General features: G+C 46.6%; 2 protein-coding genes across 2 annotated transcripts in view; one reads left to right on the top strand and one right to left on the bottom strand.

Annotated features, from left to right (window-relative positions):
- LOC134854596 (neuronal calcium sensor 1-like) overlaps positions 1-10,783 on the bottom strand; it is a 393,660-nt gene extending 382,877 nt beyond the window's left edge. The window contains exon 1 of the mRNA XM_063870924.1: positions 10,774-10,783. The gene's annotated coding sequence lies outside the window, so the exon portion shown is untranslated. The remainder of the gene's footprint in view (positions 1-10,773) is intronic.
- Positions 1-26,026, top strand: part of LOC134854594 (structural maintenance of chromosomes protein 4-like) — a 402,174-nt gene that overhangs the window by 40,556 nt on the left and 335,592 nt on the right. The gene's annotated exons all lie outside the window — the stretch shown is intronic.

The raw sequence follows: 26,026 nt of genomic DNA, 5'->3' as shown, positions 1-26,026 counted from the left end.
TTGGAAATTTCAAAGAATTTTTTAAAGATTAAAGACAAAGTGATAAAAGAGAACTGAAATGAATTGTAGCAAGAAATATGACAGAATAAATAAACCAGTTGAGGTAAAAATAAGTGAGATGATTATGTGAAAAAGATAAAATAAGTCTTAAAATTAACAAGTGTAATGAACCTGTCATCCGTTCTCCAGATAACCTGGGGAAAAAAGATTAAGTAGGATAAAAAAGTAATCAACCGTGAGGAGCTGTCAAGATTCCCCTGATATCCCGTGGAGCGGAATAACTAACCTGTGAAAGATAATTCCCTCTTGACAATTTTCCCCAGATAGCCAGAGGGAAAATAAATAACATGAAATAAGCATTTAAGATTCTTTCGAGAAAAAAATATTCTGTGATATATTAGTTTATCATCCCATACTCTAAATCGAAACTTAATTTTCGTCGAAACTTACCATCTGAAACTTACCATCCAAAAAGTTTTTTTTCAATTTTTGAATATAAAATTGTTTTTTCAAGATAAAAAAGTATTTGCAAGTAAAACTTTAAAAAAATTTCAAAAAATTTTCTGAAACCTACCTTCTGAAACTTACCATACCGAATTTTTGTAAGGCAAGATAGTCCTTACATATCACAAATCGTAGAAGTTAGCTAAGAAACGCAAGTATTGGCAAAATCGAGCTCAAAAAATTCGGGCGCTAAAAATTTTCCTGAAACTTACCATCTGAAACCTCGTATCTTAATACATTGGGAAACCTATTCCCTATCCTAATATATTGGAAAATCTATAGCCTATCTTAATACATAGGGTGCGGACCGGATACTCTATAGCCTATGTTAGTACATGGGTGTCCGCAAACACCCCCCCCCCCCCCCCCCCCCTGATCACCTCACTCATATACTACTTACGCCATCCCCATTACTCCAGACACGTACTGATGTTCTCCCTTCTTATTGGGTTTCAAGTATTCCCCTGACGAGGCCAAGTTACGGTGTACGTCATGTTCCTCCTCAAACTTCTTGTTGTAAAATCTCCTTATAACGTCTAGCTTTCTGTGGCTCTCTAGAGACTGTCTGGAACCATCCTCCTTTTCTATCCCAGTACTCTGGTATACGTTCAAGATGACTGCCGAGGTTCTCCTTTCCACTGTCTTGCTTCCGATTGCTCTTTGTTGACATGCTAGGATGGTACTATCGGTCATCACCGACATTATCCACCTCAAGAAACAAGTAGCATCTTTCCTCCTTGCAAGACTCAAGCCTGAATTATCCCTTGCAATGTGTTGCATCAGTATTTGATACACTTCTAGATTTTCGCCACCCAATTTCAACTTGTCGTGCGACGTCAGCGTCTCTAATTCTATTTCCACCAGGTTTCACGCGAACATCAGCTGTCCTGCGGTTCTAACGAAGGGATTCGCCATCAATGGCGACGCCGATGAGGATGTCCTCATCGCTTCTTCAAATTGATCCCTTAACAAGTTCTGCGAAGATCTCTTCAGTTGGCTCCCCAATCCCAGTTTGTTAATCTCAGCCTTCTGCTGGTTAGCCCAGTTGCGTCGCTTGCGTGACACTCTACTGTCGGGTTTCTTTAGTCTTCCAGTTCCTTCAATGTCTCGAGGGCCACCCACCACGGCCGGGAGGTGTTCCTCGCTTTATTCTTCTCAAGAGGATTGCTAGTTACTTGCTTCCCAGTGGCCTGGTGCTCCTTTGAGACCCATTCTTTGCCAACATCCATTTCCCATGTCTGCCCGCTCGTCGAACGTCTTTTCATGTTCGTCTTCTGGGGCCTGAAGTCTTCTTCTGATGTCGAGTTGGTGGAAACCTCCATCTCTTTTTCGACTTCGAGTGGTTTCCTGGGCTCGGAGCTACTCTTGTAGGCTGCAGTCTTGCACCGCGCCAGAACCAAGGGAGCCGTCACTCTCAGGTTTTTCTCAGAGACCGCATCCGCCGAAGGACTACCCCACCCCTCTGCCTCTCTCTTTCTCTTGCGAGACCTCACGTCTCTACTTGGGGGCGTTGCCGTTATCATCACTGATTCGATCTCTTTGTCTCCATCCAACCCTTCCAACTCTTGCCTCACCCCTGCTCGAGCCTTAAGAATATTACTACTTTTAATTATATTACTAGTCCCAACCTTATCCCCCCTTACACCTTCAACTATTTTATCGACAGTTTTTGGTTTCAGAGTAGAGCTGTCTTTACAGTCATCATCTCTGGTCGTCGGTTGTGCCCTTCTCAGTTCGACCATCTTGCTCAGCAGTTCTTTCCTCGCTTTCTCATCCAGCCCGGTGGCCATCAGGACAGGTTCTCCGAACTTCACCACCGTATTCCACAGCTCTTCTTTAAAGCCGTCTAATGTGGTCTCGCTTTGCGTTTCCTGGTTAAATTCCCTCAAGAGTTCTCGCCAAGCCTTCTCGTCTAGAGTCTCCAGGAACATGGTCTTGTTTCCTTCGAAGGTGTTCTTTTCGCTCTCCTCCGCACTCAAGAGTATCATTCCCATGTTGGAAGTGTCGCTCGTCAGTGGTAACTCTAAGTTCTTGCGGGGAGACGAGTTCAGGTGGTGTGGCAGTATCTGCCCGATCGTCTCCACTCAGGTCCTTCAGTAGTTCTTGAGCGGTGAAATCCTCCTCTGCTGGTTTTGGCTCCGGCGTGTTCCCTACTTCCATTTCCTCTCCTGCCTCACTGATACTCTCATCCATGCTTTCCTCCTCTGACTCTGCCTTCCTTCTCTCAAGTATCCTTTTAAACCGGTCTTCCACTGGGCCGCTTCTCTTGTCTCTAGGGGTGCCCACTGACAGGAGTGAAGGTGTCGCTGGGTCTGACTTCTTGTACTCGGTCCAATCCAAAGGGCGCCCGGTATTTTCTAGTGGCAAACTTCATCTCGTCTTTTAGCGCGTTGTGCCCTTCTTCTACAATCATCCTGCCATCGTCCCACACTGGTAACATGTGTTCCAGACCCGCCCGATCGAGCGTTCTCAAGACCTCTCGCACCTCAAACTTTGGAGGCATCGAGCTTCTCATCTTCTTCGCCTGGGTCGTCCATGATTTTATTTTTATGTCACTGGTATGGAAAAAGACCGCTGCGGTATACCCAGCCGCCGCGAACAGAGAGGGGACCACTAGGGGGTTATTCATTCCCAGGGTCATTCTTCCGACTGTTGTGAACTCGGGAATGGTCGCTGGCAAGACTTCCTTCTCCATTATCGCCTCTAGCTCCCTTTTCACAAACTCGAAGCTCTTCTTCCATGCTGGGATTCTCAAGACCTCTTTTCCACTTGCCGTCAGGAGATTCAAGTTCCAGAACTTGGGATAAGTTTTAATGAGGCCCTCACGTTTTCCCCCCATCCTGCACTGCAGTTGCCCTCGGAAAATGTACACCATCAACTCGGCATCCTTCACTTTCCCAAAGAGTACCGTGTTAATCATTTGTGCCCTCAGCACCTCTTGGCAACACCAGTTGAGTGCCGTCCCATCCAACACGCTTACCAAACTCAAGTGTACTACAGAGTTGCGGTAGGCCACCACCAGAGGATCCGGAAATGCGTAAGTTACCGCTGGCCCGTAAATACAAGTTACGACCTCTTCCAGTCCCCTGATGATCCCCACTGGATCAGATCTCATTGCCAGGCATAGATCCGTCAGCAGAGGCATGCCACCATTCATCTCTCATCACTCATCTCTAGTTTTTGGGTTTTTCTCCTCGCCAGTCATTTGCCGATTCTGCATCAGGAGGTACTCCACCAACAGCGTCTTTAGTCCCGCCGCACACTTGTACGAGTAGGTATCTATACTCGAGTGGGTCTTCCCCATCGACAGGGGCTCCCCATATTTCATCAACCGATGAAATGACATCAGCTCGCCACGGGTCAGGAGCACCAGTGCCAGATACCCATCCATTCGCAACATTTCCACGCCCCTGCTGAACATGTATGCTGGACCCATGTTAAACAGGTACCTCGGGTAAACTAGGTACAGGGCTAGCAAGAGACTTATGAGCATGTTTAATAGCTCTTGTACAAATGCCCCGAAAATAGTTTCTTTCGCGTTAAACACTTCAGCCATGAACTCTTTTCCCCAACAAGGACTCAAGAATCTCAAGATCTCGTGATCCTTACTTAGCCTGGGCTCGCCTTTTGCGTGCTCCCTCCAGAATCCTCCGATGGTGACTTCATTTGCGGCCGTGACGAAACTTGCCAACGTCATTTCCCTTCTCTCGGCTACCTCCAATTGTTCCTCAAGAAACTCCCAAATCTGCTTCACAAGAGCTGGAGCACCTTCCCTTGTCTTGTCTGTGGCATTCTCTAGTCTTGAAGTTAAAAACGGCCACCTGCCTCTTTCTTGCGTCAACCGGTATACCATCACATCCAGTTGCTTCTCAGTCGCAGCCACGTTCTTCCTCTCATTACTGGTCCCCTTGATCTGCTGGCGGAGCTCGTGATGGTCAAGTCCATACTACGGAACCACAGGCTAGCCGTAAAGTCACCTATTATCGGCTGATCATCCCCTATAGCCGGGCTGAACTTGAGCTGTCTGGCAAAGTTCGAAATCTCCAGCAGAAGGAAGGACTTCATCCAACACAATGAGGATATCTGCCAATTCATAGAATCCCCGCAACGCGTGGGACAAGCCCGCCCCCGCCGCCGCCAATTCTGACTTACGAAGCCTCAAGTTCGTCGGCTCTAACTCTCGATTGGGGGCTGCCATCACAATCCGCCATGCGTTCCCCTCGGCTATCAAGACCAAAACAGCGTATACAAACTGCAGAACGGGAGGCATACTCGCGTACCCGGGGGATGTCGTGAAGACCACTCTCGTCTTGGATCCAAATCGGGAAGTGACATTCTCTTGGACCTCATTCATTGCGGCAAATAAGGCCTGGATAGCCTCCCAGATTTTCTTTGGCGCCGCCTCATCACCTTTGAGTTGCTCAAGAAGTCCAGTCGCATGCAGGTGATCATTCATCACTGCAAACAGCAATAGCTCTGGCTCACAAGGCATCTCCGATTTTATTGCGACCACCAGGGTCATCATTTGGTTCAATTCAGCACCTGGCAGCGAGTATACCAGGGTTTTCGGCCAGAACAACTTGGGAGACGTTGCCTGGAAACCCGATCCTGCCACAATAATCACCCTCGCGGCAGCTGGATCCGCCCTGTCGTAAATCGCCAATGTCTTGGCCAATTGGGCACTCCCGCATGGTTTCCCATATCTTGGGTCGTCTGCCAACCTCGCACCTTCGTAAGCAGCATCCGGCAGTTCCATCTCTTTTGGATCCAGTAGCTTGTCTACTACCCTCAGCTGCGCGGGAGTTGCCAGCCTGATTCTGGCAATACTGGTTTGGTGTTTAGGGGGCTCCACAATGAGTCCCGGACTCCCCAGCAACTTGAGAGGTCTGTAATTAGTGGGTCCCATGATTGATCTTGTGGGAATCCCAGTCAGATCGGCCGTCTCCATCATTCTCGCTCTTGAGAAATGCGTCTCGTGAGCGTTTAACCAGTCCACACACTGGTGCCTGCCCAAATCCTCGTGTGACAGCTGCTCGAGGCCCAGAACATCCGCAACTCTTGCCTGCACTCCAGATCCTCCAAGCCCAGCTCTCTCACTTTCTCTAAGTATCTCATCCGGCTTGTTTCCGCCGGCCTCTCCGCCCTCCTGCTCTCCACTACTACCACCGAGGACACTGTTGAACTTTTAGGCATTGGCGACATCGCCTCCTCAGCCTCCATTGGTGCGGAACCTGGTAGTCTAGTACGACTACTCTTCGACCTGTCTCTAGAATCAATTCTGGCCCCTAGGCGACTGGACAGATCTCTTGATGCAAGAAAAGGAGGACCCCCCTGTATTTATCTCCCTTTCGATGTTTCAGGCAAGTTGAAACCCAACTTAATCGCAGGTATCTTGTGATCACCTGTTCGTTCAAAAACCAATAACAAATTTTCACCAAAACGTAAAAATTTAAACAGGAATAATAATGAAGAACAGAGAGATGTACCCACCTAAAATTCAAAGGTGACAGATGTCAACCTTTTTTCAAAAAAATGTCTGGTACCTGATTGCCACGCGTTTTCCTCCCCCCTGCTAACGATCTTATGGGGTTTTTTCTGTCCGGGTCCGCTTCCGTGCCCCCCACCTGATCTGACCGTGGTACCTACCTTAATTTGATCTTATTTTGGATATCCGCTTCTTATAATTGACGCGTGTAAGATTCTAATCTAAGTAAATCAACGATGTCGATTAATTAGTTACTTTAATGTCCTCCCTTTTTACAATTTACAACGGCCAACCTCTAACCTAACCAGCCCCACTTTTAACCTCCCCCCTCTTTAGCCCCCCTCTTAAGCCTAAATTTACCTTAAGCGCCGGGTGCTAAACCTATTGAGAGAAAACCGTAGAACCTGTTTCCAGGCCTGCTTGAGTAAAAACGTTCCTCAAAACAGTGGGGTTCCGCTTATCCGATTTTACACTTATTTCCTACAATGTAATGTGGATTTTAACGATACCCGTTTTGACCAACTTGAGAACACCCCGTCGCGTCCTCCTCTTGTTGTTCTGGTTCCGTGCTGGTTGTCTCCTTGACGTGCACTGCACTTGTCACCAGCACCATCTTCCCACTTGGCTGGTCACCTCTTCCAGTCAAGTCTCCTAGCGGTTCGGCTCAATCCTTGTGAACCATTTTCCCACTCGGCTGGTCACCTCTTCCAGTCAAGTCTCCTAGTGGTTCAGCTCAATCCTTGTGAACCACTTTCCCACTCGGCTGGTCACCTCTTCCAGTCAAGTCTCCTAGTTTTCCAGCTAAGTTGCAAGCTATCTGAAAACCCTTAACAACGCCCCCCACTCGGGCACCTTATTGAGGTTGCTGGATTAGATTGCTAGGTTGATCGAAGCGATCGGTCTTATAAAACAGTATGGGTATACTATTTAATTAATATAAAGGTTTGATCCAACTAATCTGGTGTCAAAGTCACTGTCATTTTTTGTTTTATAGTTTTTGTTCCTTTTTCTATTCTTTTTTAGTTTTTTGTTTCACTTTTTGTCTTTTTGCTCGTGTTTTTGTCCCCCTAGTTACCCCCCCCCCCCCCCTTACTCGGTTAGCTAAGCCTCGTTCGGAGAGCGTACCAGGAAGTTTTCTCGAGTTTTCTTAAAAAGCTATCACGGTACAACCGGAAGGTTTACACGTTCCCGCTGAACCGTGCCACCGGTACTCTAGGATGGCCATGCAGCCCGAAGCTGTGTCAAGTGGGTTCGACTCCGTAGTCATGATGTCGTAAAAACACCCAGGAGCGCCATAAAAACACTATGTAACATTCGTATACTTCGGTCACATATGAGGCTTAAGAAAAATAGGCCCTATAACCATTGGCTCAAGAGTCAGGGACACTATCTCTTGTGTTTTTCTACCTCAAAACGGTCGGAGCCAATTCGGTTCACTTGCGACATGAGACTAAAACCCGTTACAGCTTAAAGGCCACAACCAAAATATCCCCCCACTCTAGAAATAAGAACGTCCCCATACTTAGGTCTCAAAATACCCAAAATACACGAACGCCGTTAAAAACAGGGTCGGAACAATCCGTTAAGTTACTTTTTATTAGACAGTAGAAATTTGATCCATTTCAGATGGTTCAACCAAAAAACTCGACTTAACTCAACATAACAATGACAAAACACACTCGGGAAAATTAAATTGAGTTTTCAAATAGCAGCACACTTGAGGATTGGAGTAATTAAGCCAATTAGTAACTCTAGCATAAATACAATTGAATATAACTCGAGAAGTTTTCCACCAATGAATCCTAATTAAAGGAAATGAGTTTTGACTTGAGAAATTAGTTTTGGGGTCTGAACCATTGGGAGACTTCAGTTGTCCACCTTTCCGTCTGAGGATCCGAGACTCAGCTATGTGGTTGTGTTCGCATGTAAACGAAAGCTGATCAAAAGTCGTTTGACTGATGGCCTAAAAATAGTAACTTTTTACTTAGCCCTAGACGGACCAGAAAATCAACTGGCAAGGTCGAGACGGTGAAAAACGAGTAGGATTAAGGTAACTGACGCCTGCCAGTCGTTAATAGGTACTTTTTTCTACGCTCGGTCGCTGTGTAGTATTTGGGCGAATGTTACATAGACGTTTTTATGGCGCTCCTGGGTGGGCCTGTCAAAGGCATAAAACCATCATGATCAGCAAGCGTTTCAGCGACGAACCCTCCGCTCCGGGCGTATGCCCGAGTTACAGGCCTTAATGACCGTTTTTGTACTAGGGGGAAAGTGCGTACCCTCCGCCTAGTACTTTTTTACTTTTTAACTTAGTTAAGACCGAAAATTCCGGGGGCCGGAAGTTTACGTGAGAAGTCATGAGCCCGCTTGTGCTGAGGTCCCAGGACCAAAAACAATTAAAAAGAAAGCGTAAAATCAAACAAAAATAGCGTATAACCAAGAAAAAGCCAAAAACAAAGTTAATCAAAAATAGAAAAGTACAAAAAACAGTAAAAAATCCAAAAAAGACCAAAAACAGTAAAAAACAAAAAGTGACAGTTTATATGTTATTTCCGGACGAGATGTGATCTGACCTTCCTATTTGTTGTTGTTTCAGATTGATTTATATCTTTTCTGATAGAAAGATTGTGTGTTTTGGTGAAGGGTTGGATACCCTCCCTCGAGTGTAATTTGAGTGTTTAAGCACGTTAATGGTGATTTTGCCGGTGACCGGAGGGTAGAGTGGCAAGCTGATCGACGTGTTCCACACTCAACAGAGACATCAGGGACAACATCCACAACGACTGTTGGGTATCTTTGAAGCAATTTTAGTATCGTTCGGGTTTTATTTCATTAAAGCTTAAGTGGTGGGGGGCACGATTGGCGCGGTCCGATTGTACCCTCCATCGATTACAATTTTCCGAGCTAAGGGTCTTAATTCGGGTATTTTGGTGCAAAGGAGGGTATAGTAATATTTTTTAACGACTACTAATAGGTTATTATCTCTATTTATAAAACTTATCCGAGCTTTTATATAGGGAGTAGCTACGTAGTTCGATCCCCCTAACTAAAGAAACCGCGTGAGAAAAGACTCAGTAGAGGTTAGGAAAAACGAAAATTTTTGATCCAAATTTTGATAATTTTCTGAATTTTGTCAACCTGTTTTGGGGATCGAGTTTTTGAGTTTTTAGAGTTAGAGCAATAAAATTTTTTGTGTTAGGAGCGTGCTAGCATAACGTGCTCGGCTGCCAGAAAAATTCTTGAGTAACCCTCCGATTAGCTCCGTAGATAGAGCGAACGACTTAAAGATTGGAAAAGGAAGGAATCGGAGGGTCCAAATTTGATAGTTATTGGCCACATTTTTGTCTCCAAACCAATTTTGGTGCGGTTTTTTGCATTATTCCAGTGCCGTACAGGGCTACTACGCTCGTTTCAGTTATTTTTGGGCACTTTCACTGAGAACTGCGGAAAAAGTTTTTCAGAACCTATATAGGTGGTGAAAAAAGGCCATTTTGACGAACGCGTTTTTGGCGATTTCTCAAAGACTAGCCAACCCATCGGGATAATTTTGGTCTCATAAGTCGACGTTTTTGACCACTTTTCCGGACCGCAAGCGTTTTTGGGTTGATAGTCTCGGAAAAGAAAATTTTTTTAGAATTTGTTGGTTCGGAGGGTCCAAATTACAGGGAACCCTCCGAGCGGCATAAAATTTTATAAAATCATCTTTTTATCCTGCTGGGAAGGTTGACCGTGTCAGCCAACCTAGTTTTAAGTCAGGTAGACCGCTTACGGAGGCTTTACTGCGGTAAAATCACCCTTTTTCTTGATTTTTGCGGAACCCTCCGGAGCAACCCTCCGGAGTGACTTAAGCCCTTTAGCAACCCTCCTTAGTGGAAATTTTTCACGGGACCCTCCGAAGAAAGTGAGACAACCCCCCATATAGCTTTTAGCTTGTTTTGACGCTTTTTGAAGCTAGTGGAAGACCCTTTTAAGTGAGATTGAAAAATTTGAAAATTTTGGAAGAACCCTCCGAGGTAACCCTCCGGAGCACAATAAGCCTCTTATTGACCCTCCTTATTGAGTGAAAAGGAACCCTCCGAAGTGGGCCAAGTGTCTTAACAACCCTCCGAAGTAACCCTCCGGAGTGACTTAGACCTCTTAACAACCCTCCTTGTTAGAAACTTGAGGAAACCTTCTGTGGCAATTTGGGAAACGGAAAATATCCATTTAATTAAGGATCATATTAGGATATTAGGCGTGCTTACTAGGATCATAGGAGCCCATTTAATCCGGAAATTTGTGATCAACTGTGGATTCTAGATCGGGTGTATCAGAAGTACCCGAACCAAATTTTTTCTGATTGTGATTTTGGTTGTGTGGTTGCCTTGGGCTACTTAATAGGAAAGTTCGGGCAATCCGGGATCAAATAAAAGATGACCTCGGTGAGTGTATTTGGTAGATACACACTCACCTGAGAAGAGAAGTTGTTCCCTGCTCTCGTGCACTTGGAGCGTTCCGGTTGTGGGGGAGCTTTTTCATAAACTTTAGAAATTTTCGATCAGAGGTTGCCTTGAGCTACTTAGTAGGACAGCTCGGGCAATCGCAGGGCACCTAAAAGAAGACCTCGGAGAGTGTATTAGGCCAATACACACTCATTTGAGAAGACAGTGTCCTGGGCTTCGTTCTTTTGGAGTGTTCCGATTGAGGGAAGTCTTTTTCTTTAAGACTAAGTTTTACTTATCTCATCCATTCCTGAATCATCACTGCCTTTTTACAAAAGATTGTTTGATTCTAACAAAGCAGTGATTTAATAAGAGTGCGGGGGTAAAATGATACTGACGAAAGGTCACTGTCACCTATAGGACCTTCTTATCTGGTTATCAATTGTGTTTTGCGTATTGATTATATCTTGTGAAAAGTTTGTGATACTGTTATACTATACAACGGGGTTGAGTTAGCATTATATCAATACTGAGTAGACCCTGTGTGTAACTTTAGCTGAGTCACTAATATTGTCATTGAGAAAGCTAAGAGACATTTTTGATATTCACGAGATCGAGTAGGTAGTGTAAAGCAAATTAACCTGAACTTATTTGCGGTACGTGTATATCGCCATTAAATTATACGAATATTATTGTTTGTTAAAAAGTATGCAGCGCAGGGACTCGTTAGGATCGGCTACTAAGATTCCCAGGCTAAGCAAGGGAAGCACGCGAAAAATTAAAACTAGGCGTAGCCAGTCCTCGTTTAGCAGCGCTTCCGACGCGTTTGCTGAAAACGAATCGAATAAAGGTCAACCTGATCTTTCAGTGAGCGAAATGAAACTAAGGAGCGAGAAAAACCTCGATGGCGATCAAGGGCGGAGCGCCCAGGCCGGGCTCGCGAGCGAATCGCTTGTGGATCCCTTTGACGAAGGGGAACGAACGCTCATTCGACCCGACTTTGAGCCAGACGAGGACCTCGAGCGGGAGGAAGTCGAGAGGACGGAGGAGACCTCGGAGCGTTCCGAGGTCGAGCCGCGAGAGGAAGTGTTATTCAAGGGAATGTCCAAATCGGAGACCAAGAGTCATAAGTGGAGGAGAGAAAATTCACATCCAGCTAATACCCACTCATCTCTGGCCGAGCAGAGCAACAACGCGATGATGTCGAGTATAAGCCCGAGTGAAGAACAACCGGGTTCGAAGGCCAAAAAGAGTTGGAAGTCTTTGTATGATGAGCGAATGGCGTCACTACAAGCCGAAGGTCTATCCTCTAGTTATGACCAACCGGAGATAACCCATCCGGATGTGAACTTCACACCGTGCCCAAGGAACGACATGAGCAGGAAGGCGTCGTCCGCCTCGCTGACCAGGCCCATGTCGGATGGGATAACGATGGGAGTGTCATCAACGTTCGACAGATTGATGACGTCGATGCACAAGCAAAAAGGCGGTGCGTCATCAAGTACCAGGCTGCAGCCGCAGTTGACCTCATCTTCTCTGGGGCTAACCCCGCCATTGGGGGCAACTGGCGATATAAGTGACATGTTCGCTGGTGTAATGAATGGCCTGGATGAATTGAGACATGACTAAGAGAATAGATCAAGTCGACGAGAGAGCTCACCGGGGTCGAGAGAATTTGAGAGATAAACTAACGCACGTGAAGTCGCAGGCGAGGGTTGATCAGGCTCAATTGATTCGCAACACCGATCAAGGCCTGGTGGAGAGCCTGGCACAGGCAAACAAGGAGTCAGAAGAAAGAGAGGCTAGGATGACGAGAGAGATCGAGCGATTGTTGAACGATCATGATAAAAACCTACGCCCATACGATGACTAGCCTGGAAAAAAGGTTAGATGCTAAATCTGACCTGATGATGCGGAAGCTTGACGAGATCTTTAATGGGAGCAATTGGCAGGAGCGTTCCAACCCAAGGGAGCGCGCACGCCATGCGAATGATGGAGATGGTACGTGCAGCTATGCCAGGGCCCAGCAAAGTTTGAGGACGAACTACGAACCTAGGAATACGGAGCGGCCAAGGCCACCCCCGTCGAGGCCTGGCTGGCCGAATCCGGTCCCGCCGGAGGCAGGTGCTACTCCGGAGACAAGGTTGCCAACTGTGCAACAAGTCTGTTCAGTGCCAGATCTGACCACGGTCTCACAGGACACGACGATGTATGCCTCGATGTTTGAGCCTCTGAATAGATCTCTCGAGACATTCATCACTAAGCTCTCGAAGTCAACCGATAGAGGAGAGAGGTCAAGAAGGACACTGAAGAAACCGAAGTCGTACAAAGACCAGTCAGACGGCTGCATTGACACTTGGATAGAAGTGATGAAGTTGCACTATGAGGAAGAGAGTCTCACCAAGAAGCAAGAGTGCAGCGCGCTAACAAGCAACCTAGAGGGTACTGCATTGAATTTTGTAATGGCGAAGAGGGCCAACGAACGGGACAGCGCTCGTAAGATATTTGACATCCTGCTGAATCGTTTCGGCTCTGGAGTACAAGGACACCAGGCTATGGTGAAGTTTGAGAAGAGGCGTCAAAGGGATGATGAGTCCATAGACAAATTTCTGGACGACCTCGAGCTGCTTAGGAGGAGAAGCAACCCCGATGAGAGAATATCTACCGAGGGCGCAAAACCGCTACAGCAATTATGGTAACTACAGCGGGACAAACACTAGTGCGAACTCCAGTTGGTACAAACCTCGCGAAGACATGGACAAGAGGAGGTCGTGTGCGAATTGTGGTTCGATGGACCATCACGTTTCCTCGTGTTCTGCATACAAACAGAACATGAAGGCAATAGGCTACTTCCTCGACGACGTCGACGCGACCGACGAGGATCACGAAGAGTACGTTAGAGGGCTCATCATGAAATATGGTCCGAGGTGCTTCTTCTGCAACTTGGAAGGACACTTCAAGTCGGACTGCACTCAGTTTTGGGATGCAGTGGCGAACGCGAAACATCCACGCCACGAAGAGGCGCTTTCGGGTGTCAAGGCCAGTCGAGCACGACTGATGAATGAGGCCGAGTCTCGGCGAAAGGAGACGACACCGAGCACCTTTATGACTAAGAAGGTGAACACCTTGCCCGACGGGGTGGTAGCCTCGAACCTGGAGGCAGAGTCAGCAAGAACAGCGTTGCAAAATGTCAAACAGGAGCTGGCCACAAAAGAAGTGGAGCAATGGGTAAGGTCGGAACTGGAGAGCACGGATCTTCGGGAAAATTTTAATATTCTGGGTAAAACGATGGAAAAAGAACACAAAGAGGAACCCAGCAAGCAGGGACTAAAACTGAACGTTATATCTGGCAGAACTTTCGGCATGACGAAGGAAGGGAAGAAGATAATGTCCATCATCTCAGTCGCAGGACACCAGGTGGTTAAGAACTTGAGTGAGCCATCCGAGATTACATTAGTCCACCTGGATATTTATGCAGACTACCTGAGGGAGAAAGATCCCAAACTAGACTCCAGGGCAGTGCGAGCGCTGCTCACGACAGGAGGTCCGAGACTGATGAGAGTAGATGGACACTACATCGAAGTCCATGGCCCATACCCGATTCTGATGAATGTGGATGGCATCAATATCTACACAAAAGCTCACGTAACTGATGCGATTGATCAGATTGGCCGGATATAGATTGGTCAAGAGGAGCTGAAGGTTAGACGAATCGGACATCATGCCATGCTCGAACAGAATGCGGTGCACATAGGTTGTGAGGCCGATCTGGCCGCACACGTGCTGGATGTGCAAGGCAGACAACTTTCAGTAAGGGACTACTAGACACGGGAGCAGTGGTCAGTGTCATGCCAGTGAAAACCTGAACCGACATGGGTTTCGAGAGATCGGATCTCATACCGACAAACATCAGGTTGGCAGCTGCCAACCAGGGAGCGATCTATGTGACTGGACGAACCCCGATCATTTCACTGCAACTTTGAATGAGCTTCCTAGTAGTGGAGAATTGGGATGAATCCGATCAGTTCATCCTAGGGAGGGACTTCGTACGCAACTTTGACGTCACGATCGATCTCAATGACGGGTTGATTAGGATCAACGATCCTGAGACAAAGTATGAAAAGAAACCTCTTAATAAGATCTTAATTAACCAGGCCAAGGTGCCAATTTTTTTGGATCGAAAAGTTAGATTGAAAACAAACCAAGCCGTAATAGCGACGTTTAGGATGAGGAACTTGAATGAACTCAGCAATGACAGACAGGTGTGTCTGGTACCAAATCCAAACAGTAAAAGCTCGGCTATTTTAGGAAGAAGCTTCTCGGTCACTCAGAGCGGACTGTGTGTGAGTGTGTTGTTGAACACAGAAGCAACAACAGTGACAATGCAGAGGGGAAAGAAACTTGGCTATGCTTTGCCTCTGAACATAGACTTTCAGAGTGTGGAGAACATGAAAAAATTTGATGTAACTAAATGTCCTTGGCATGCTAACCAAGAATGTATATTGAAGAGAGTAATTGAATTGAAATCTTCCAGGAAACTGTTTTCAATGAAATCGGAGACAGATGATGGGTTGTCTAGTTGTTCAAACTTTCCAGAGAGACCGACTGAGACAGATTTAGCAGCAAATAAACCGGTCCTACCCGAGATAGAGCATCTGAGGGGTAAAGTATCAGACAAGGAACTAGATTCGCTCAGGGCGGTGTTAAGTCGGAATGCAGACGTTTTTGCGAAGCACAAGGCTGACATAGGTTGGTGTAATTTTTTAGAACATGAGAATGAGATAGAAGAGGGCTCGGTACCTCATAGGGAAGGAGCGAGAAGAATGACCCCGCATAAATCGGAGGCATGCAGAAAAGAAATCGAGATGTTAATGGAGTACGATATGATCGAGCCGTCAAAATTCACGTGGACTTACGGCGGGGTAATGACCAAAAAGAAAGGGGGCAACTCAGGTTTTGCTGTGATTTCCGCTACTTGAACGCAGTAACGCTTAAAGACGCATACGCGATTCACCGCATTGATGAGAGCCTTTCCAAGCTGGGGGACGCGAAGTTCTTCACGACGTTGGGTTTGGGCTCCGGGTTCTGGCAAGTGCCACTCAGAAAGCAAGATCGGAAGAAAACGGGCTTCGCATGCGAACTGGGACTGTTCCAGTGGAAGAGGATGCCGTTTGGATTGTGTAACGCGACGGCCACATTCCAGCGACTCATGGCCCAGGCACTCACGATCGTGACTAAGAAATACGGGAATCTCATCATGTGTTACTTAGATGATGTCGTGATGTCAACACCAACCCTTGAGGATCACATAGAGAGGTTGGATGAGGTGTTTACTTGTATGAAGCAGGCGGGCCTGAATAGTAAACCCTCAAAGTATGAAATCCTCAGAGACTGCATAAAGTATCTGGGCCGTCTGGTTGACAAGCATGGAGTGAGACCAGATTCTGAAGCGGTCGAGGTGGTCCTGACCTGGAAGGCACCCAAAACAGATACACAACTGATGAGTTTTTTGGGATTTGCTAATTACTATCGAGAATTCATCAAGGGGTATGCTGACAAAATATACCCCATGCAGCGGCTGATGAGAAACAAGGGCAAAAAGTTCACTTGAACTGATGAGGCACAAGTTTCATTTGAGAACATCAAACGTGAACTTTGCGGGGCACCGGTCCTCGGCATGCCAACAAAGGAGGGGTTGTTCGTGCTGGACACGGATGCATCGGTGGTTGCAGTATCAGGCATACTTCACCAGGAGCAGCAGTGGAACGGGAGAACGGTTCTCCGTCCGATAGCCTACGGGAGTAAGGTCCTGAGTGATACTGAAATGAAGAATGGCGCACCAAAAGCGGAAATGTTCGCGGTGATCACTTTTGTTGAAAATACAGGGCCTACTTGGGGGTGCCCCCTTCAAGTTACGTGTGGATAATCGTGCCCTTGCCTGGCTGAAAACCTATTTGATGGACCAAAGTTCTATTGGTCGTTGGATCGTGCGCCTAGATGGATATCATATGATCATAGAGCACCGTACCCGTGATAAGCACCAGAACGCAGATAGCCTCAGTAAGAAGACAGAATTCTATGAGCGCCTCGAAGAGAAGCAGGCTAACCAATCGGAAATTAAAGAAGGGTTTTCATTTCTGGACAAGGAAACCTACGACAAACTGCCACTTACTAGGTGGTTAGACAAGTCAGGGCATCCTATACCCGGACACCCTGACCTTCCAGTGAAGACGGCCGCGGAGAGAAAAGTTTTAGCCAGGGGCGAGCCCGTTCCGCTAGATCTGTTAGTCCAATCCAATTTGGTACAGCAAGAACTTACCAGGCTGGGGATAAACAGCATAGCTCTGTTGAACAGGACTGTGAACGTGGCGCCAGACGTCATGGGGAAGCTCCGTATCTTGTTGGACAGGGAAGTGGATAGGCATGATCGTGAGTGGATGGAGACCATGCAGCGGTTAACTGTCACTGAGAGAACAGAGAAGAGGCCAGTGTCCATTCGCAGTCGAGTTGTTGAACGGGATTGCAGGTCGATACTCAACCAGCTGGTGGGCTCAATGCCGAAGGAGGTCTTGTTGAGAACTTCGTTCACTGAACATGGGACACTTAATCAAGCCCAATCCACTGAAGAAGTCAGAGTCAAGTCGAGATCTGTCTTCACGAGGAAAGTGCATTTCACGGATGTAAGAGAAGAATACGAGCCGAGCTTAGATTGTTCGACCGGGGACGAGACAATGTCCGGGGAGTCTGATACCTTCGAGCCCGGTAAGGACGACTTGTCAGAGGAATCTGACACCTTTGAGCCCGCACAGGACGACTTGTCCGGAGAGAGGTTGTTTAGACAACTGTGGGATAGAATGTTGTCCGGGGAGTCGGATTCGAGGCAACCGAGGTACAGAGTTTTGTCCGGGGAGTCGAGAAACATCGTAGACAACTTGGAATATGATGTTGGACAATCAGTCGGCTCAAGTGAGGACTCGAGGCCCCAGTCCTGGGATAATACATCTGAAACAACTTCCAATTCCGATGTGTCGGAGATCGCAATCTACTCCTTGTTGGTAAACTGGAAGCAGCGCGGGCTGGACCGAGAAATGCACCAGGATCCACACAGGGACAGGTACACCTCAGATGAAGAGTGCACTGTGGTAGACAATACCGCGGATGAGGTCGAGCTAATAGCAGTTTCGAAACGCCCCACCAGATTACTACCACGCGGTACGGTTGTCCGTACTAATTTGGATCCGTCCGTTCAGGAAGCAACACCCTTGAAGAAGATATGGTGTGTTAAGTTGATGGACGATGCTCATGCTCCGGAAATAATGAGTGGGCAAATGAACGTGGTAAAGACGTACTTGAAAGCCAGGTACAGGCTGTCGGATCTCCTAAGGGCTCAAAAAATGATAGAATGACGAGCAGTCTGAAGAGATGGATCGAGAATGGAGCACCTGACAAGGGAGACTTGGAAGAAGACAGCTATAAGATCTTAAAGCAAATCTACTTGAAGAGAAAAGACTTGTTGTACCTGAACAAGGACGGGATTGTAGCCTGTACGGAGCATTTCACCACGGTAATAAGTCCGCACATGATGCTAACGGGTCATGAAAAAGCGCTTCCGTTGACGTTTTTCTACCCTGAATTTGAAGGGAAGAGAACAGTGCCGCAAACGTACATGCGGGATGTCATTAGAAGACAGCAGGACCTCAATGATTTATGCAAGAGGAACACGAAAAGAGGAGGATAAGGTCCTCTATAAATACAATTCGATAGTGTTACCACAGCTGTACCAGACCGAATTTTTCTTTCGTTCACATGACCAGATGGGCCATCAGGGCGTGGACAAAGTATACAACAGGATACAGAAACGATTCGAATGGCCAGGATTGAAGAAGGCTTGTGAGATCAGGCGAAGGATCCCAGGAAACTAAGATTCCCCCTACAGTCGATAGAGTCGTCGGGATTCAACGAAGAGGTGCAAATTGATCATCAGAAGATCTGCATGACAGCAACGGGCTATAATCAGGTGCTGGTAATGATCGATCATTTTACGAGATATGCAGAGGCAGCACCCTGCATGACAGCATCGGCGGAAGAAACGTGTGATCATTTGATAAATGTGTGGATAGCGAGGCATGGCTGCCCCATCACATTCCAATCGGACAATGGCAAAGCATTCGTGGGTGATCTCACGAAGGAGTTAATGAAAAGGTCGCAGGTAGCGCAGGCCCACTCGACCACTTATCACCCGCAAACGAATGGCCTAGTCGAGAGGCAAAATCGCACTGGTATCCATGCTGAGAGTCTATTGCTCACGCTACATGGATGGCTGGGACAAGCACTTGCCGCAAGTGATGGGTGCTTACAACAGCACGGAGCATTTCACCACGGTAATAAGTCCGCACATGATGCTAACGGGTCATGAAAAAGCGCTTCCGTTGACGTTTTTCTACCCTGAATTTGAAGGGAAGAGAACAGTGCCGCAAACGTACGTGCGGGATGTCATTAGAAGACAGCAGGACCTCAATGATTTATGCAGGAGGAACACGCAACAGGCGCAAATTAGACAAAAAAGGAGGTTTGATAGAAGGACAGCCGATGCAAAAGCCTACTCAGTTGGCGACTACGTCTGGGTGTTCCCGGAAGTGGTTCCAACAAAAGGAACCAAGAAATTATTAAAGAAATGGCGTTGTCCATTTCGGATAACAGAGGTGCACCAAGGAGGTCGTTTTTATCGATTGAGCACTGGAAGAGCAGATCATTACGAAAATATCAAGCCACACACTGCCTCGTCAGAGGACTGGTATCCCAGCGGACATGCAAGAAGGAGATTATTTGATAGTGGATCCTGCTTGTGAGGTGAATGAAAGGGGTACTCGCGACAAAAACGACGGGAATGAGGTGGTGGACGATTGCGACCAACCACTGGATCTGGAGTTGACCGAGCGAGTAGAGGTGGTCGATGAAACTCCACCTTATGCCGAGGAAGACTGGGAATGCCCGGAACAAAACGAAATTGACAAAGGAATACAGCCTGACTTTCCTCTCACCATGGAAACACGCCAGATTAAGAGAGGGAAGAACAAGAAAAAATACAATCCGTACGGCGAGGATTTCGTCGTAGACAGGATAGTTGTAAGTGATATGATTGACTCGCTGGTAGGACTGGACGAAGTAAGGGTGCTAGAAGAAATCGACTTGGTGAATGACATGGATCCGGATTGGATCGACGATCGATCAGAACCGGAAGTGGAGTTTGAACCAGAGGCGGAACATACTCATGAGCAAGAACTAACAAACTTGCGGGTGCTTGAATGGCTCCATGATCTGCCGACAGATCCAAAAGAGGCAATCCTGACGATTCAGGACGTCGATAAAGACGGCATCAAATACATCAGTCATGACAATACCGAGTCCAACTGGGTCGCCCCAGATGGTCCTCTACGTGTTCCACAATCCAACCTCAATCTGCTAGACTTCGGGCGATCGACGGGGACGTCGATGGATATTTTTGTCCGGGGAATGGGGGTAGGACTCACCCACGCCGAAAACCTGATCATAAAATAATTGAAATCGGCGAGAGAAACCGGAGAACTGGAGACGGAAGGCGAGAATGCTAAAAAACCAGCTTTTGGACGAATTTTTGAATCATACTTTGACCTACCGAACCATTATTCAAGCAACATCGTCGTAACGGACAGTGATTTCATACTTACGGAACGTACATGCGCTATAGCGATAACTGCGGATGTAACCTTCAAAACAGCATTAGCGGCTGATTTTAAGAGAGAATACAAGAATGTCGAGTTTTTATGGAAACAGAGGCCTGGTGTAGGAGGGATGATAGCGTTGCCCCCTGTTGCATCACAGATACCAGGGAAATATTTGTGCTTCTTGGTTACTAAGGCCACTGATAGGCAACACGTAGATCCAGAGAGCTTGGTATTGGCCTTGACTGGACTTGACTGTATTGGATTTTTTGGTTGAGAGAGGAGTGACCTCTCTCTCGTTACCAGTCTATGATGCCGATAGAGGAAAGCTACATCCGAGAGAGTTGTACACCCTTGTACATGTGATAATTTCAGAAACTGACATAGAGGTTTACCTACATAAAAAAATACTATCTGAGCATAAGCTAGGAATTGCATTCGGCGATAAGTGGTTTTTATTAAGTTCACTTGATAGGAATTAGGGACCTAAAAGTTTTGAACTAGAATTAAGTTTTAGGTTATCTATTAGGGATTATGTTCGTATGTAATAGTGTAGGTGTGTGATGTTTATGTGTTATGTTATTGTTACGATATGTTTTATGTTTTGTGTCATAAAAAGACCTAGAAAACTCCGGGTGGTCCAGGTGACAGCGCTCATTTGTGCTACCTTGGCAAAAAATACAGGTGGACGATCCACCTTGGTGCTAAATTTTTAAATCAGAGTTGAGAAGAAAATTTAATGAAGAGTTTTAAAGATCTGAATGATGTTTTGATCAAGAAATGACGGTTGTGAGTCTCGACTTGTTTTTTAGATCTTGATTGATCAGAGATTGTTTATTGAATTCATTGAATCAAACGAGCAAGAAGAAACTTCACGAGACAAGAATCAACACGATAAGAAATGGGTGACACGAACGAGCTAATGGAATTCCTCTCAGCGAGTCTAGGAGCGACTCTAGACGAGATCTATCAGCGGCTGATCGACAGTGATTTTACACGAGAAGATCCGGGGCTGGCGATGTTTGTGGTCGCGCTCCTCAATGCGTTAGGACGAGAGGGTCGAGGGAATCGCCCTACTGAAGTGGTGTTGATGTTGGCCTTCGGTGAGTCCGAGACCGCCGAGAGAGGTCGAAACCGACTGATGAGATGGCGGCGTGGAGAAATGTGTGGCCACTACCTGGCTCGTGAGCAAGGACTAGGTGAACAGAGGGACCACCGGCTAGTTGAGATGCCCTTGCCGACCCAACCAGCGCAGCCGCTCATCGGAGCGAAGAGACTACGTGATGGGCCTGGCCCGTCACATTCAGTCGACTCTCCAACAGCTGCTCCTCCTCCCAAGAGAGTGAGGGTCAACGAAATAGAGATACAGACGTCGGAGACGATTGAGACGTTGGAGAAGAAAGAAAGCGAGCCGTGCAGGAATATCTGAAAGGGCTTACAGAGAATTCTAACGTGAATCGGAAAGAGTACGGCACGGTAATGTCCTCGGAGGCGAATGAAATCGGACTGGAAAGGCTACTGGAAATCTCTTGGAGGGCAACCCTCCAAAGATAATTCGACGAGACTATGCATGCGCCTGCGATGGTGGCAGCATACCTGGCTCATTCGTGCACGAGAACTGACCTGCAAGTGCGGTTGGCTTGGTGCTTAATGGGCATCAAGAAGGCGGAATATGAAGCCAGTAATGATTTGAAATCAAAGGAACAGGAGCTGGAGTTGATGGAAGCCCTACGAGCATTGATTTCCAAAGACGATTCTGCGATAGCTTGGGCTAAGCGTAAGGATGCCCTTTGCTTTGTAAGGTTCGTGGTGGATCGTATCCCCACTCCTGTTTTGGGAGAATGCATAAAGAGCATTCGGCAAAAGGGAGTTGATTGCGAAAGGAACTTCCTTAGGGCACTCCTGGAACTATGTCACGATATGCCGTTGGTTGTATCAAATAGGGAATTGAACGACATGGATAGCTATCGCAAGTTGGAAGAAGTGAGAAGATATTCCAACAAAGGATTGAAAAAAAACCGGGAGTTGATTGAGACGGTCAGGGGACAGAAAGACTTTGCAACACTAGGGAAACTGAAGTCGTTCCAATATGTGTCTGGCATACCGGGGATGGCGTATAAACCCTTCGTGAATGAAGAAGCCAGGGAAGCGTATTTCGACTATGAGCAAGTCATAGTGCTCAATTTCTGGGTTGAACGGATTAAAGAAACTGGAAAGCTGATGGTGGAACAACCCAAGCTGGGAATTATCTTAGAAGAACGAGTGGTCGAGCCCTCGGTTCTCGAGCTGAAGGGGCAAGTGAGTTTTGATTGTGGTTCTTGGGACGGTCCCTTGAAAACCAGCCTGGTAGCCATGTGGGAACTCATGAAGCCTTCTTGGCGTCCCATCCTAATGCCGGTTCAATCTGGGACATCACGTTGGACCTGGATGATTACACGAGTCTACATGATCTGGCCATGATACACCATCTGCTGGCCATTAGGGTGACGAAGCGGAAGATCAACCCATCCACAGAGTCATCCGAGGAGAGTCCATCGAGCAATTGGTTGAAGCGAGGCATCTGTTTGGCTCAACATAGTGGGATGGAAGGACATGTTTGCAACTTGGGACACTGCTTGATTACGCTGAGTGAGCAGCATCAACAACTGGCACAATTGTATGGAAGATTGAGCATGTCGGAAAAGAGTGGCATGGAGTTGGTCGCGGACTGTCATGGGGTGACGGATGTAAACTTGACCACCGCCTTGGGATTATGTAGCAAGACGAGCTCGATAGAATCACTTGAACGATTGGAACGTGCCCATGAGCTAGTGACGTCCCTGAGTGTGGAAGTATTCCCTGGAGCATTGCAGACAGAGCAGAAGATTGGAGGCTCGCGAGAAGCTCTGGAAAATGAAATGAATCTGAAGGATAGTGAGGCCTATCATGGACCTACGGGTTCAAAATATCTGGTGGGTTCAAGCTCCGCACCATATTGCAATAGTAGGTATCCCACGCACATGGTGTTGATGGATGCGAGGACGCAGCAGGTGTTGATTGATCAACTTTTCTCTGTGCCAAAGTGCGTGAGGTTGGCCAGAATGTCAGAAAGGTCATACGATCTGTTGGCGAAGATCTTTCGAGCAGTCCCGAAAAGATCTGAAGGCGAGTTGCAGGACGTAGTGGGTGAAGAGTTCATGAGGTTGAACGAGTGTAATGTGAGCGAGTTCCAGAACGAGAAAGCGAGTGGAGCGTTACCCACTGAATTCCCCATTATAGAAGAGAAATACGATTTGCATAGAATTATGATGGAAGTGGAACCGTTGCTGGGAGCCTCAGGGTATCGGACCCGAAGGAACATACTGAGGACCCATGGGGAGTATCCTTGTCACTGCACTGTTTAGCGCAGACGTTATGGTACCCCAAACGCCGGAATCTGATGCTAGTATGGGACGCGGAGGAGTTGTACTCTGCGCGGTTGCCCGATCAGAATCAACAAGTGTCAATTGTGGTGGTTAGTTCCATGCTGGCATTTAGGTGGCTGGAGGCTAACGTGGACACGAATCAACAGGAGACGGCCGTGCCGACTCCTGAGCAGCTGAGCAACGTAAAGATGAGCCGCAAATTGGATCTTTTCCGAGAATACCCAAAGCCATTGAAAGAATATGGTCAAGGCAAATATTGGTTCCGTGCAGTGATGACGTCATGGATGTATGAACGCGCGAAGCGTCACATGTCGAGGAACACGGAAGCCTATCAATCTTTCCAGCTAGATATAGGACCGGGAGCCTATAAGAGAGCATTCCTGACGCACAGAAATGCGGTCACCACGGCGGTGAAACGAGTAGCTGGAGCGCCTTGTATATCTGAAGATGAAAAGAAAGAGGTCTTAAGAGCTGACCTAGAAAGGAATGTGAACTTGTGTCTCCACAACAGCTTTTGCAGAAACCGGGAGCAAAAGGTGAATGTGGATTTGCTACCTTGTTGCAAACCGAGGCTGTTGAAACAGGAGAGTTGGGGCACGGCCCGCAACTCTATGGACATGTTAGAAAAAGTTCTGGAAGACAGTGACGCTGGAGATCAGGATGAAGAACCGATGGAATGAAGATGGTGGAACGAAAATTATAAGTGAAGACGTGAACGAGAAAGGAAGAGAAGGAGAAAAAACTTGATTGTCTTCGTGTGTTAAAACTTGAACTAATCAACCAAGTTTGATTATTGAACTTGTTAAACTTTTTGTTTTGATCTAGTTTGGTCAGACCAAACTTTGAAAAATGTTGCAATTGTTGAAATTGTTGATTTTAGTTATGACGATTTATATATATATATGAAGGATATAGGTGAGTATATTTACCTATTTAATCACGACTGAAGTTTTTAACCTGTGTAAGACACATATTCACTATGTGGCGACATGGTAAGTTTGGGTAAACTCGCTCGGAAAGGGTGAGTAACTCAATAACTTTCCTAGCCACAGAGTTTCTTAGTTTTAATATCAAATAGGACCGCATAAATAACTGATTATACTTAGTGAGTGACGTTAAGTTAAATTTAACGGGTGCATGGCCGTGCCACGTCCCAACTTTTTAATCACAAAGAGCGAAAAGAATTTTTATGGCTAGATGACGTAAGTAGTCAGAAAAGAAATTTTATCTAGGACACTCCTCATGGTGCAAATTTGGTGAAAATGTTGGAAGGCAGTGAAATGTAGTACGATGCTATTTGTGACACGTAGTGAGTTGAGGTGGACTAGATAAATTTCATTTTCTGATGCGATTTGTAAGGTTAATTATAGAGAACGGGAGTATGTGCCATTCCGCCAGATTGGCACAGCGCAACCTTCCGGCGACACAAAAAAACAATGACTAAAGGCCTTTGTAACGAAAAAATGCTGCGAAGGAGGGTAGGAATATACTAGAATTTTTATTTTTAAAATTTCGATTGAAACGGGAATATTTCTCAGAAATACGAAAAACTGCCATTTTGACCGAAAAAGACGAAAAAAAACAGAACAACGACAAATATAGTAGAAAACGGTCGCACGAGAAAACAAGAAAAACGAACCCTCTTATCGTGGCAATAACACACGATAAGACCCTTAGCAGTGGAAATTAGTGAGAAGGAAGCTTCAGTGGGGAAGGGATATTCCGCGGAACACTCCCGTGCTCAAGCTAAATAGTACTAGACGGAGGGTAGGCACCATCCCCCTAGTACAATAACGGTCATTAGGCCTCTAACTCGGGCATACGCCCGGAGCGGAGGGTTCGTCGCTGAAACGCTTGCTGATCATGAAGGTCTGATGCCTTTGACAGGCCCACCCAGGAGCGCCATAAAAACGTCTATGAAACATTCGCCCAAATACTACAGAGCAACGGAGCATAGAAAAAGTATCTATTAACGACTGGCAGGCGTCAGTTACCTTAATCCTACACGTTTTCCACCGTCTCGACCTTGCCAGTTGATTTTCTGGTCTGTTTAGGGCTAAGTAAAAAGATACTATTTTTAGGCCATCAGTCAAACGACTTTTGATCAGCTTTCGTTTACATGCGAACACAACCACATAGCTGAGTCTCGGATCCTCAGACTACGTAATTGCCATTAAAAACACGGCTCGAAAAACCTATTTTAATATGTTTTTGTGTGACAGTTCTATATTAAATCCATTGGAGATGGATTGACCCTTTCCCCTTTCTAGCTACTCATACTCTAAAAAATCAAATAATACCGGTGTTAATTCAGAGTTCTACGACATCCAAGTAGCTACAAAGTCAGTTCTATATAGTCCCTTCACATACAACAGTCTCTGGGGGACCAAGCCTCCGCTCCCGTAATCTTCCCGAGATAACGCTGTTATCTCTCCCAATTTGTGGCACGGGAGGGTTCCGTGGAATATTCATTCCCCACTGAAGTTTCCTTCTCCACTAATATCCACTACT

Source organism: Symsagittifera roscoffensis, chromosome 9 (assembly GCF_963678635.1).
Source record: "Symsagittifera roscoffensis chromosome 9, txSymRosc1.1, whole genome shotgun sequence".
In the NCBI taxonomy this organism is placed as follows: Eukaryota; Metazoa; Xenacoelomorpha; order Acoela; family Convolutidae; genus Symsagittifera; species Symsagittifera roscoffensis.
The sequence above is the reverse complement of the archived record's forward strand: the minus strand, read 5'-3'. Positions and strand labels throughout refer to the sequence as shown.